Source organism: Malus domestica, chromosome 03, assembly GCF_042453785.1.
Source record: "Malus domestica chromosome 03, GDT2T_hap1".
Lineage (NCBI taxonomy): Eukaryota > Viridiplantae > Streptophyta > Magnoliopsida > Rosales > Rosaceae > Malus > Malus domestica.
The window spans coordinates 12,515,230-12,530,333 of record NC_091663.1 but is presented as its reverse complement, the minus strand read 5'-3'; the positions used below and the strand labels follow the sequence as shown (position 1 = coordinate 12,530,333).

At 37.3% G+C, this 15,104-nt stretch overlaps 1 long non-coding RNA gene across 1 annotated transcript; it reads left to right on the top strand.

Annotated features, from left to right (window-relative positions):
- The first annotated feature begins 2,826 nt into the window (after positions 1-2,826).
- On the top strand, positions 2,827-4,607 carry LOC139194189 (uncharacterized). Its single transcript, XR_011578959.1, has 2 exons — positions 2,827-3,229; positions 4,186-4,607. It is a non-coding gene; the product is annotated as an uncharacterized lncRNA (long non-coding RNA).
- The last annotated feature ends 10,497 nt before the right edge of the window (positions 4,608-15,104 follow it).

Below are 15,104 nucleotides of genomic sequence, written 5' to 3'. Positions count from 1 at the left end.
AAGAGACGAGAGGGCAGAGAAAAGGCGAAGAACTACAACAACGTTGCTGTGGCAGTGGGTCCAGGATCTGGACACGGAGGATGACATGTCGTCGATGGCGGAGATGGTGGCTGCAAAGTAGGCAAGCCAAGTAAGGGGTAGGGACTCGGTGGCGAGGGTTTGGAAGGAACTTGGGATTTGGTATTTTTGGGGTCTGAGGTGGATCTAGACCAAGTACTGCTTTTATTAGTTTTTTAATTTTCTTTAATTTCCACATGGCCCCTTAATGACACGTGGCTCCCAGTCATTACTCATATAAAAGCCACATCACCAGTTAACGGCTAACTTAACAGCCAACTTAACATATGTACGAGATTGTCTCAAAATTAAGACTTGAGGTATGACTCTTGGATGAAAAAAACTTCATGTACTAATGTTGACCCTAAAAACTACCAAGTCTACGTGGTGCGTAGACCAAGTAACTAATGAGCTAACTACGTCCTTCGGTTGTATGCGGGCGCGCCAACTCGTCGGTCGAGCTCGGTCGAAGAGTAAAATATGTTGATGTTGCGTCGGATGCACTGCTGACTTCTCGATCTCACGACAGCGGCCAAGGAAGGAACATGTATTGGGCTTCGGGTTTTAGAGCCTGAAGACAAGGCTGTTAGTTATGCAAAGTTCATAAATCGTCGGCGCCGGATTCAGTCACGGTGATTATATTCGTAAGAGTATTAGCATGCCGAATCGACACCAGACTATATGGACACAAGTATTCAAAGCAGATGTACGTCTTAATCGTAAATGTGGTTCGGCCGTCAGAATGCCAAATTCTAAATCCAACTTGTGAGTATCCAATCATAAAATAACTCGGCGTTCAATGCGCCGAATCTAGTGATTCGTAACACCTCACTTCGCTGAGAAGTCTCATGAGATGACCTCTACTAATAAGGATTTGAAAATCCTTCTTGACCGAGACTTGGATAGATAACCAGTCGCCCTCGCTGCAGTGTTGTTTATCCAAACTAAAGATGCTTCCCTGTCGACTGATTCTACAGCAACAGTGTTGTTTATCCAAACTAAAGATGTTCGCCAGTTGCCTTCACAGTGCTGTTTATCCAAACTGAAGATATGTCGGCGAAAAAGAAAATAAAAATCTCAAGGTTGTTGAGAGGTTTCATGTAGTGCGAGAGTTTGCACAGGGCTTTGTGTGTTGAATTGGAGGGGGCCTTTTGTTGTTGGCGCTGCCTCTATTTATAGATTTTGTAACGCTCATCCACTGAAATAAAGTATTCCAGTTCCATTTTAACTCTCAGCGTTAGGATATTGTGATAAAGAACCTTTTTGATAATATCTCTCAAAGTCAAGATTTCTCAGGTCAATGTCGTGTTCCTTTCATCTTTGCAGAACACCAATCTAATCCAAAGATTGGTTATAATATTTAAATGTCGTGGATCTCTGTCATCCAAATTCCCATGCACCATTATCTGCTCCAATTTGCATCATTATCTTGATTTCAACATTTTCCCAAAACCATGCATCCTGACTATTCAAACCTCATCCTAATGCACCATGCTGCTCAATCTGATAATAGGAGTCCCAAGTCCATTTGAATTGTACTGCTTGCTCGGAAATATACTTTGCATCTTCTTATCCTGTATAAGAAACTATCAAGACAATTTGTTGAACGATAATTATTATGATAAAAACCATAATATTATCCTTTAATAATAAAAATTATCTCCACTTTTCCATCCGACGGTTGAGAACTACGCTTACTCAACGGCCTTGATTACATGGGCCATGTTGTAAATTTGGGTCCAAACAACTAAATGTTGAAAATCATGAAATTTGAAGGTAGTAAACTGAGATTAACCCTAAATTCTATAAAAAGTGGGTATCAAAAAAGTTGAGCCCTAAAAAGTGTTTGGTAAACATTTAAAAACAGCTTATTTTCACAGTTTTGGATAGGAATGGCAACAATTTGGTTTGGGGAAGGAAATGCTATATCCATCTCCATCACCACGAAAATTAACCATATCCATAACCGCCGATTAACTATCAGATATTATCCATAACCATACCCACCAGGTAACGATTCCCTATCAGTTAACGGTTATACCCATCTTAGTCAATGCAAAAAATATATTCGTTCAATTAGCACATGATAATTTAGTAAATATTAATTTTGTCACTGAATATTTGATGTATAAAATGATTTAATGAATGGATCTTGTTGAACATAAAAATTAAAGCTAAACATTGATAATATTGACTGATATTTGATATCTCTCATAAGTACTATTAGTCTGGATTCTCATAGATTTTGATTCATATCAAAACTTTTTAACTTGCCCACAAAATGCAACTCACACAATGCAATTTTTGTATTCTCAAGGTAATGGATTCAGTGAATAATATATATACACACACATATATATTATAATACAATTATATTATATATATAATTAAGCTTGGATTCGGAGACAGTCAGATATGAATTGGGAACCCTTGTAACCATATCCAAAATCATGCGAATATTATTCATGGTTTTTCCTCGTATTCAAAATATACCTGAATTTTCAAACTTAAATCCAATCTATTCAAAAAACGGTTATCCACGGTTTTCGATTTTAACTGTTAGAATTATCATCTTAAATTTTGGATGAAAAAAATTGAAAAGTAGAAACAGCAAAATTGAGCTTCAGAAGACCGGATTATTTTTCGTCAAAACACGGATGAACAGTGTTCGTTAAATGAAACTTTCAAATTTCCAAACCTACCCTTTTGTATCTTTCTCCTACAAATTCTCCTTCGCTGTTGTCTCTCACCCGCTCCTACTCTCCAGCTCTCTCGTTGCGTTCGAGCTCGATCTCTCTCTCTCATCTGGTTCGAGCACTCTACACCAAGAAAAATGTATATTTCCTTTTCTAAACCTCTTTTTGTGGATGGTTGGAATATTGAAATTGAATAATTGGAAGGTAGAATTGGAAGATTTAGATTTCTGGGTAATCTGGGTGATCTGCGATTCTGGGTAATCTGGGTTTCGGAGTGATGAGGCCGACAATGATGGACTTCTTCAACGACATGGAAGACCAGGGCTCCACCATGGCCATGGAAGTTGACGACGTCGACCCACTCAAGGCGTTCCGCGAGACCGTGACGGGTGAAAGCAAGCTAGCCGATGCCGATTTCTTCACCTTCTTCGAGGACGATTTCGGTGACACCGACATCAACTGAACCAGCAAGCCAGGTCATCTTCCTCTTTATTATTTTGAAAATGGAATTTGCAATATTAATGGTTCGATGGTTATTTTGAAAAATTGGATATATAAAGATATGGATTTTAGTATGTGTTTTGCAATCTGTGATTTTTCTGTGAATGATTGATGAGTTTTCTGTGTGATTTACTGATAAATTAGTCTAAACTTGATAGTAATCGGTTGCTTATTACCATGCTGATAGTTCGAATCTTTAGAGCAGATTTATGCCTTGATGTCTTATAAACAACCCATGTACTATTTGGTAGACGAGTGCAATACAATGTGATTTGGGAGTAGTTGGAGATGATGTGTTTGCAATTCCTCTCGTTTGAGGATGTTTCTTGTAGAGATGATAAGAGTTTTCATCATGTGTTTTAGCTTTGTATTTTAAGCATATTACTGTCAAGTAGATTTCATGACAAACTCAGAAACAGAGAGAGAGAGAGAGAGAGAGAGGAGGCAGGGATGAGAAAGGAAGAAGGGGTTCATTGAAAAATCCATTTCAGTGAGATCGTTGTTTAATTATAATTCTTGTGGATACTATCCTTTATAGTTTGAGAAATCCATTTCTGTGAGATCATTGTTGTTCTTCAAACAACTATTTACTGAAAATATATACAGCATGGTTTTATATCTACACTATGTATGCAACTAGTTTTCACCTATATGTACTAGTACACGTCCATAACACACGGGACACATGCTGCCATGCTTATTAGCACAATAGATGGAATTATTTAATGATGTGGCTGAGTTAAAGGAATTAGGAAGAAAGAAACGGAAAAAAGGAGAGAAGGGACAATAATATGAGAAATATAGTTTTTGAGTTGTGCTTGGCTAAAGTGCTCTAAGGTGCTCTAATTACTGTTAATTAAGGGTTTTGGTTTTGTCCTTTGGACATTGCTTGTCTCCCACTTTTGATTTTGTTTGTGATTGTGTATTGCAGGCAAGTGACAGGTTGGTGCTGTGATATATAGTGCAGGGTAATCACTTGGTGAGACTTCAATCTCTAATGCAGTTCTCACAATTTCTAATGGAGTTCATATAACAGTTGGCATTTGAACGTGGTTCATAGTCCATGCTTGAGACTACAAACAAAACCCAATCCTCCATCAACTGTGCTACAAAGAAGGGAGGACAAGGAACTTAACTACACAAAATGAGCCGCAGCGTGAGACTTCATAGTCCTCTGTCTATTGAATGGTGGAGATTGGTCCAGCCGATGAAAGCTATTAGAAGAGTCTGTTGGAAGGTTGTAAAGTTGGTTATTTTTTTTGTAGGCTAGTATAAATTTGTAAACTCTCTCTCATTCTCTATAATATTTTGCAACTCAGAGGATATTAATACAATCTTTCATTTCTTTCTTAACCTTCATCTTTTTATTCTTCTCTGTTTCGCTGTAATGTGGATACTCATGCCTTATTATCTAGTTCATAGTTAATACCTTTGAAGTATATAGTATATAGTTGACAGTATTTCAATTAACTCCAGAATATTAGACTATTATTATATACTAGACAGTATTATAACAACATTATTTCAATATTTAAAAGCAATTTTATCATAATAATTGTTTAGAATTAGGGCTAAGTAAAGTAAGACAGATTATAAGAAAAGAAATGGTATATGTCACAAATCGACCAATATTTTATAATTAAATGAATAATACATCTAACAACATGTCCTTATTAGTCATTTTACACAGTCACAACAGTTTTATACAAAAGTTTACCAAACACTCAGACACTTTTTTTTTTTTTTGCTAAAAGCATTTTTAGCACAATAGTTTACCAAACACTTGTTTTGTTTCACAGCTGTTTATTCTCACAACATAGTAGAAGAAGTTTTGATAAAAACACAGTGATCCCAAACTAACCCTTCAACCCACAATTTTAAGCCTTCAGCTTTTATTCGGTCTATAGAGTCTTCGACCCTCGGCCATATATGGTCTTCGACCATGAATTTGGGTAGTACACTCATGCCCCCAGAGTTGTTCAATGCATTGGTTTTTCGCTCTCTGACAACAACTACGAAAAATATCAAGAGTAGCATTGCCTGGATTGATACTCCATATAAACGTTGATGAATATCCAAACATATAGGTATGAAAAATTCTAAACTTTCTTAATTGTCTTCGTTGGAGTAATAGCTAACCCCAACCTTTATTTTACCATCAATGTAATTAGGCGGCTTTCGTTTCCAATTGAATCCGAAGTCTAATATGCTCCTCGCTTGGAAGCTTTTTATTGCCAATCAATTATGAGGTTAAGCACACGTTCATTTTCCTTAGAGCAGTTCCACCAAGGGGGTGTAAAGGCCGGCACCTAGCCAAAAAAATGGCCCAGGACCCAGCCAATCCACTCCAGCCGAGTAGATAGGCTGGCACCCAACACAAGCTGGTCTCTAGGCCGGCTTAGAATGTGCTGAGCCCTTGCCCGGCCTACATGACACCTGGCGATACCGCCACACCTCCCTCGACCCGAATTCGACTCCCTGGGTGTGGAACACCTTCTTGGCGAGCTCCGGCGAGGAGATGACAATGAGGTTGCGCTACCCCATGCGGAGGAGGAAGCAGTCATTTCTTGGCGAGGTTGGTGAGATTACGGTGGTTGAGGTCGGCGAAAATGGGTCATCTGCAGAGGTTGTTGGATCGGTTCTTGGCGACCCGACCCACCGGATTAGCTAAAAATAGTCGATTGGTTCTGGTGGCTGTGTACCTGTTGGTGAGGGAGAGCTTTCAGCTGTATGCTGATATTTGTGAGGTATTGGCGGTTTTACTTGAATCCATATTGCGTTAAGGCTTTCGATGCTTATGTGAGTGCGACGAAGCAGATTGATGAGCTGGTTGGGGGGTTTTATGGGTGGTGTAAGGATTCCGGTTTGGCGTGGTCGTCGGAGTATCCGAAGGTGCAGAGGATTGGGAGCAAGTTGCTAGAAATTGGGGTCTTTTCTAGGAGGAGTAGAAATTAAAAATCAAATTATTATTTTATAATAAAAATTAATAAAATTTTAATAAAATTGACTAGACTATTTAGTTTTAGGGGTGGAGATGCATTTGGCTTATTACTGTTTATTGGAGTCTATCACTGTTCACTGAGTGGATAAATGCGCTGGGTACTGGCGCATTTGTGTTAGGGGTGGAACTACTCTTAGTATACATAATATTGACTGTTCAAAAAAATAAAAATGTAAAAAGTCTTGTACATCTCATTTATCTTTCCGGTAAGATGTAAATATAAGTTCTACTCCAATTTGAAATCCTTTTTTTTTTTTTTTTAATTTTTATTAGTGAGGCTCACCTTCGAAAGATGAAAAGCATAACTTTACATTTTCCATTAAAGGTAGAAATTTTTACCCATCATTCAAGGGGTTTCCGCCAAACAAGAAATACAACATGACTATTCCAAGACTCTATGAATCTCCCATTAGAGATGTTCTTGGTCACGATTCATTCGGGAGTTTTCGTCAAACAAGAAATATAACATGACCATTCCAACACTCTTCGAATCTCCTATTAGAGATGTTCTAAGTCATGATTCCCGTATTGCAAAAAAAAAGAGAAATTTTTCTAATGATCGGGCTTGCTTAGTTGGAGTTCCCTTCCAATTAAATGATGCGTCATATCCCACTAAAAGCCACATAGATTAATTTTGTTTAATAAAAATCAGGTAAATAAAATTAAAACGGAAAAATAAAAGCAAAAAACTTGATGAAGGCTTAAAGTCTCCCCCCAGAAGCCGATCCCCACCCCAACGACGACTCACTGTCGATCTACAATTACGACGAGGATCTCGGCTTCCTCGAGGACCCCACTGTCCACAGCACCGCCGCACCGCACCAACTTGCGTACTGCAACATGAGTCTCTAAGACCATCTTTTTGTACATAAAATTTAGGGTTAATATCAGTTTATTACTTTGAAGTTTTGTGGTTTTTAACATTTGGTACATAAAATTTTTTTCATTCCAGAATCATACCTCAAGTCTTAATTTTTGAACAATTTCATACATCTGTTAAGTTTTTAATCGGAATATATGTTAACTGATGACATGACATCTACGTGAACAATAACAAGAAACCATGTGTCAACCTGACCCTACTTGGACATTAGAAAATAATAAAAAAATTAAAACATAAAAAAATTTAAAATTAATTTTTTTTTTCTGGGCCGTCTCCTTCTTTTTCCTAGACCCGGCAGTTTCTGACACGACACAAAAATAACAGATTTTGGGTCAACACGATAACTTATCGGGTCATTATCGGGTGACCCGTTAAGAACCCGTTAATAATGGGTTCTTAACGGGTATACATGTGGGTAACATGTGTGTTACCCGTTAAGAAAAAATTTATTTTGATAATTTTAAAGTTTAATTATTGAAAGATTTATTATAAAATACAATAGCCATATTAATATATATAATATATTCTATATTAACTATATAGTTTTGTATTATTATTCTATATAAGTTTTAAGAAAAAAGTTTTAGTCATTATTTATTTTTATTATGAGAGTTCCTTATTATCATTACTAGGATAAATTCTACTTAATATGTTGTTGTCCAAAATTAAAATAAACTAATATAGTATTTGTATAAGCAAGAACTAAGAAGACATACATACAAGTATGAAAAATGTGAAAGAATATATAAACACTCGTGATTCATCATTATTCTTCCACGGGTAGATAATGGTTACACTTATATTATCGTTTAGATTTTTAAAATCCTCCAAACCTTCATGAATAATGTTTTTTATTTGAGGGCAAAATTAATAAAATTAATAATAATTATTGTAGAAGTGTAAAAAATGTAAAAAAAAATATATATACAATCACTCATAGTTACAAACTTTACAACTTTCATGAAGAGGTCAGCTTCGAAATCCAACATTATAATTCATAAACCTTAAATTTATATTTAACCGTCGATTGTCATTTAGGCTTTATTCTTTTTACTGAATTTCATTTTTAAAATTTTCTTTTTTGAAAACATGATCATATGGCGGATGTAAGAAGATGAACGGTTCAGATCTTTGATATCATATTTCGATATTTACGGTTAACTGAAATATGAGTAGATGTCATATAGTTTGTAGAAACTTTATAAACATCAAGCAATATTTTCACTAATCATAAACTTTGAATATAATATCAACAATCCAAACCGTTCATCTTCCTGCATCCTCTAATAGATCAAGTTTTCAAAAAAGAAAATCTGAAAAAACAAAATTTGATGAGAACAATGAAGCGTAAATGTAAACAACAATCAACGGTTAAATTTTGATCTATGATTTATATTATTATAGTGGCGAATTTTGAAGTTAAGCTCTTCATGAAAGTTGTAAAGCTTGTCATTACGAGCGTTTATATATTTTTTTCTATATTTTTTTACACTTCTACATTAATTAAAAAACTATTAAAGACTTAAGGTAAGTGAAAAAAATACTTGAAAGAAAATTGCGTTTTTATGTTTTGGATGTGACAATATGGTATGTATATTGACACTCCCCGATCCCGATATTCTCCGAATACCAGGATAGGCATGTGCTGGCCAACACCCAAGGATGACGAAAGCCATTTGTTGAGTGCAAATACTGAGAATAAGGAATAGATAAGATTTATAAATATAAAAAAATAATGAATATGCATTTAAGGAACGTGTTCAGAGCATATAGCTAACTAGAATACTAAAAGAAATAATATAAAAATTGAATGAACAGGGTATGGGTCCTACACCGAGAGGACTCGAAGATGCCAATGTATAAGTGCTTTGATGCTGGGATTGTATGCCTCGATTCTAAGTCCTAAAGGGGGCACAAAACAAACATGAGTGGGCCAATTTGATATATAAATAGTAAAACAGTTATCAACGTACTAACCCCCAGGTTTTCTGAAAACACATATATAATGATAAACATAGGTTTTCCGAAACCTAGCATGATGTGCAATGTCTCAAAATCATAACTTGTATATATAATAATCACTAGTGAATTGTCCGATAACCCCCAGGCCCCATGCCGGCTCCCCGTCTCTGAGCAGACAGTCAGAGGAAAATACACTTCAGGCCTCATGCTAGCTCCCTGTCCCTATGCTAATAGCCAGAGGAAACACACTCCAGGCCCTATGCCAACACCAAATCGTCGCCTGGGACAGACTGGAATCTATCCCTACATCCCGTAGTGGAAAGGACCACTAGGTAAGTACAATACCACTGAACATATATATTTTGAAAAGCAACTTCATAGTATAAAGTCATCCATCATCTATACTATAAAGAGGTGTTCGAAACATATTCTAAATATCATATCGTCATCTGTCGGATATTCTATAAGAACATGGGTTATAAGAAAAATAGTAATAATTCAAAATAGTCTTAGTAAGCATGTTATCTCAAAGCGTTTCATAAATAGTAATCATCAAATCATGCTTTTCAGGTATGCATTTCTACTATTAAAACATGCAATTTTAGAAAGGGTCCACTCACAGTACTTCGCCGCCGAAGAGCCACGCAACTAGCGAAGACAGAAACACCACTATAATTGCCCCTAAGCACATAAAGGGCTCAATTAATAAAACTATACTCAATCGATTTAATTTGGGAAAACAGACGTCGAAAACGGATTCAGGACGTCGAATTACCCTACGAAGGGTCCCAGATAAATTTCGTAAACGTCAATAGAATATTCCCTGACGGAATATTCTCTGATGGAATATTCCACAAAAGGGTTTAAGCCGGTTAGGGTTTAGGGTTTGAAAGATTAAAGGGTTTAGTGCTTAAGGCCCTAGGTTAAAAAATGTTTGGATTAGGCTTTTAAAAAGGGTTGGGCTTTAAGAGTTTGGGTTTAGTTTCAAACAAATAAAATAAATAAATAAATAAATAAAAGGGTTTCTAATAGATTTGGGCTTGAAATAAAATAAATAAAAATAAAAGGATATGGGTTGGGCTCGGCAGGAAAGGCCCAAAGGCCTTTAACTATTTAATTAAACCAAAACAATTAATAAAAGAAAGAAAAGGACTTGGGCTTGGATCTGAAATGGGCCTAAGGCCCGATGGTTTCTAAGGTGGCCTAAAAGGCCTGTTTCGACTGGGAAAGGTGGACGCCGGACCTCAAGGAAGAGGAAGGCCATACTTCGGCCTAAGAATTTCCAAGCTCTGATGAAGCTTAAAACTCAACCAATTTATGCAATTCAATATACCAAATTGAAGCCCGGAAAGTAAGGAATCGAAATATACCCTTAGTTCCCGTCATCGTGGCCGGAGTTGGCTGGAAAATGGCCTGGAAGGCACGGGTTCGCCAAGAAAACTGGGCTTTCCGCCTGAATTTCTGGGTAACCTTTAAACATCAATAACTTTGACAATACTCAACGAAATTGAGTGAAACAAAATGAAAGTTATAGTTCTCGAAGAGACGAAGAGAATGGTACCTCGCACAACATCTAACTCGCAGTGGTTTGGCCGAAAAAAGACTCGAAAGCCACTAAGGTCGCCGGAAACTGGGTAAGATTCAAATGAGTATAACTTCTTCAATACTCAACGAAATTGGGTGATTCAAAAAGTAAAGTTATATTACTCAGGGAGACGAAGAGATTGATACCTTGTATGCTGGCCAACTCATTGTGGTTTGGCTGAAAATTATCTCGAAATTGACGGTGCTCGCCGGAAAATATGGAGAATGCTCCCTGAGCAGTTTTCACGTTTAAACCTTCACCAAAATCCATTTTTTAGCAACCACTAAGCCTTATAGACTACCAGGGAAAAAGATGGAAGAGTGGTTCAACTTACCTTCGTTGAAAAACATCTGCACAATGACTGTGCATAGTGCCAAAAATAGACCGGAGATGTGAGGGAGAGAATGAAGGTCTGAGTGATGGTGATGGGTGGTGTTGTCTTCGTTGATGTGGTGTTGAAGTGAGGGTGTGTGGGTTGGTTCACAGGGAGAAGGAGAGAGTGCAGAGAAAGAGCACGGTAGAGATGAGAAAGAGAGGGAAAAGAGAGAATTGAAAGAGAAGAGAAATCGGGGACACAAAAGCAAGGTGGGCTCCCTAGGCACACCTATTAAGACCCAAAAAGAATTTTAAAAGCAAGATAACTTAGTGAAAATACAATTTAAATTGGGGGTGGGGTGTAACAATCTACTCCCTTAAAAGAATTTCATCCTCGAAATTTAAAATCATTTACTAAACTGAAATACTCGAAAATAGGAAGAAGAATATATGTATAAAGAGAAATCAAGTCAGAGTGGGTGCATCAAAGAGAATATGCCACACCGTCGCGAGCGGGTTGCAAAATCCTCTATCATGCCTCCAAACTCTTACTTTCATTCTCAATAATGTGAAAGTAGAAAACATACTTTATAAAGATATAAAGTCGAAAATGCATAAAATAGATTAAAGTCAAAAGTAAGAACATAAAATACGATAACGTCAAAATAGACAAGTAATAACATATAGGTCAAAAACTCGTGCTGAACTTAAAATTGAAAACAGAAAACACTTTCCTCAAAACAATTGAAATGACAAAAACAAATAACCAAAGTAAAGGAAGTTAAAATACTTATATTGAAAGCCAAAATTGAAAATGGAAGTGGGTCTCGCCCAAGAATTCTTAACTTCACGTACTCCGAGAAAATATGTGTCTTTGGGTCAAGTCCCAAGAATGGCGAATCTGTAACAATTGTCGTAGATGGATCTTCCTGCCCACTTGTTTAACGAACCCAACGAATAAGTTATCGATACAACAGTCGACCGCCCGTGATATCGATCACACATTTGTTGTCTCGATAAGTAAGCAGTAATTTCCTGAAGATGCACAATTTCACACGTCGTAAATTCGATCCTCCGACTACTAGTTCACAATACTCCTATATCAACCAGTGTTGTCTGTAGAAACTCTCGTACCAGGTAGCAACAGTGCCATACCGTAATCGAACAAAACCAAAAACTGTCGTCGTAACAACTCCATCCAGCACCAATCATCTTATCCCCCTCGGTTCTTCCAAATGTGACCAACTACTCCAGTGTTTCACTAGTAAAGAACCCTTTTGAAAACTATACCTTGAGATTCGAGAAAAATGGCTACCATGTTAGTAGTAGACCTAAAAGCTCGAGCCAAGCAAGCAGAAAATGATAAGTCATCTTCCTCGACAAGCAGTACTTCTTGGGAGTTGTTGTAGTGCTCAAACCACCTCTCCATTTTTGCTTAGTTGCAGATTTCTAGTCAAACAAGGCCAAAGTTGGTGGAAAGAAGAACGACTCACAAATGGTCAACCTAAAAACAAAAGAGAGTACACACCTTTCGAGAGAAGTGTAAAGATTATCCAATTCTCGCCTCGATCATGCTGTAGAGCCATCCCAGAATGCACCAAACCGATTTGCTAGAAGTGTTTCGACAACCATGTACTCACAACAATAAGGTTCGGAAGTGAAGTAGTGGAAAGATGCGTTGAGACGAACATATATCGTTGGAAAATAACCGATGTGATGACCATGAATTATAGTAAGATGGTGATACAATATGCTAACCTTCTGTACTAAAACCTTTAACCAACTCTTACTAAAAGACCGCTCAAACCTCACGCCCACATGCTCGTGAACCTATGGGTTTTGGTGCGAGGTAGTGGAAATCTGCATTGAGGCGAACGCATCCCATCATCAAAAATATCTACCAGAGTACGACATGATGGTTATGAATTGTAGCAAGATAATGAGTGGTGACCATTCAATTCAGCGTGAAGATAGCGATGTAATCTGTTGATCACCTGCACTATAATCTTCACCAATCTCTTACCAAAAGGCGGTTCAAACTTCACACCCATGTGGAACTCTTTCTAGTAAGTCTGGTAAGCTTGTGAAAAGGTTATGCTCCTATCGTTCTTGTCCAAATCGATATGAATTGGGTGCACACTTTCGATGAAATGATCGATCATGAATTCTTCACTAATTGAGCGAGAAGCCATGCCGAGAAGGCTGAAAGAACACTCAAGAATTTAAGGGGTCAAACTAGTCCATTAAAACTGAAGTACAAGATATTGGGATTTGAACGAGAAACCATGCCGAGAACAAACGTTTTTTTTTTTTTTTACACCCTCCGTGTAATGTCCCGGCATGATCTAGTTCACATTGAGAAACAAACAAGTGAAGGAAGGTAAAGATACAGAAATCGAAGTCACTATTTATGATTATTTGGCTAATCATCACAATAAGGTTGACGGTTTTTCTTAGCCAAAAGGGAAACAGGTCTAAGCTCAAAGAATAGTTAAAAACTGCTTATAAGATTTAACGAGGTCAAAGACATTTCGCAATTCACGATACTTTGTGAGAGCTTTTTCAAAGTTCAAAAATTTAACATAGAACCTCTGAATCAACAGAATGACAAAGAAGAAAGATACAAAACAGCCTGTGTATACATGCAGTGACACGATTGGCTACCTTAAAGTGGTGCCTCTAAGCAAACCAAAGCTCAATTAGTCCAGAGAAGTTTAGAGTAAAGCTCGATCTTCGTACAATGATGAATATGGTAGAGTCTCAAGCCATTACACTGAAAATTACAAGGCTAAACAGTTGGTGGACAAGAGCACTTGTCAGTTGAGCTACAAGCAAGAGGCTAAGTTCACCTATACCGAAAATTACGTGGACAAGGAACTAGGGTTTACTGCCAAGTATCAGACCCAGGTGAAGTTCAAGAAGTTTGTTTATCCAAACAAGACTGGATCTTCATCATCCAAATCCAACTACAACAATAACAATCGCAACTCCATTTTAGGGAATTAATGAGAATATCGTCTGCTACCGAGGACTTTCCCAAGAAAAGCAATTAATGTAAATGAAGTCAACACTCGAAGAATTTGGTGTAAAGCTGACGGTTAAAGGTTAAGGAACTTGACTTCGTTAGAGTAATCAAGAAGGTTATCGATAGAACAATCGCTGATAATTGTTATAAAGATTCACACGAATTTCTTTAGTGGTAATGAGTCTGAGAACATTGATTTGCTCCCACTAACTACCACTTACTAACCGTCATCACAACTAGCACTTACTCGCTTTCTCTAACACGCACTTCGAATGTTTCAAACAATTTCTAAGATATATGATTATGCTCGCCATTTCCAGGGAACACATGTCGCATAGTGACATCACCATTTCAGGTTTCTAGTTGATCTTAACCAACTCGTACCACCAAGATTTTTTCGTTTCCCAAGATTTCGATGTAAAGCCGACTCCGCCCGCAATTCCTAGGGAACGCATGATGCAGAGTGGCATCGCCATTTCGGATCTACAACTGATCTTTATTAGACTTCCACAAACCGAGATTTCTAAAACATGTTGCTTCCAAGTAACACCGACTCTGCCTGTCATTCCCAAAGAATGCACGTCACAGAGTATCGATCTGATGTTGAAAGTCGTCCAACAATCCACTTCTTCATTATTAAGGTACAATCCCGACACGAATTCTTGTATTTCAACCAGAAGATGACAATTCAAACAAACAAAGATTCGCCTAATTGCGCCGAATGGCACCAAATCCAGAAGTCATGACATCCAAATGATGTCAAAACCAACACATTACTTTAGTAAGAGAAGATCCTAAGTATGCTTTGAACAAACTAGGCTCTGATACCAATCTGACACACCCCGATCCCGATATTCTCTCGAATACCAGGATAGGCACTTGCTGGCCGACACCCGAGGGTGACGAAAGCCATTTGTTGAGTGCAAATGTTGAGAATAAGGAATAGATAAGACTTAAAAATATAAAAGAATAATGCATATGCATTTAAGGAACGTGTTCAGAGCATACAACTAACTAGAATACTAAAAGAAATAATATAAAAATTGAATGAACAAGGAATGGGTCCTACATTGAGAGGA